This window comes from Myotis davidii, unplaced genomic scaffold (genome assembly GCF_000327345.1).
Source record: "Myotis davidii unplaced genomic scaffold, ASM32734v1 scaffold134, whole genome shotgun sequence".
NCBI lineage: Eukaryota > Metazoa > Chordata > Mammalia > Chiroptera > Vespertilionidae > Myotis > Myotis davidii.
In genome coordinates this window covers 2,011,849-2,012,198 of record NW_006288853.1, presented here as the reverse complement: position 1 = coordinate 2,012,198, position 350 = coordinate 2,011,849, and positions in this window count along the sequence as shown.

Here is a 350-nt window from a genome sequence, read left to right as displayed (position 1 = left end):
TAGACTAATACTGATAATAATTCCATGTACTAACTCATTATGTATTCAAGGTTACAACTGTCTGTAACCAATAACCCACACAGAGTTCTTTGTGAAACCTGCAAACAAAGAGGCTCAAAAAGTATAAATACGGGAAACTTCCTGTATGTGGGGATCAGAATTTGACAGAGGTAATCTGCTCTGAACCTGGCTCCTAACTAATTGGCTCATTAGGCCTCTTGTACAGCTCGCTGGTTTGCGATACAACACTTTGAGTAACAAAGAAAAAGATTCAAAGATAAAGGAAGCATTTCCATTAGTCAAACAGCTTACAAGCTAGTTTTCCCAACACCTCAGAGCCTTCATCACAT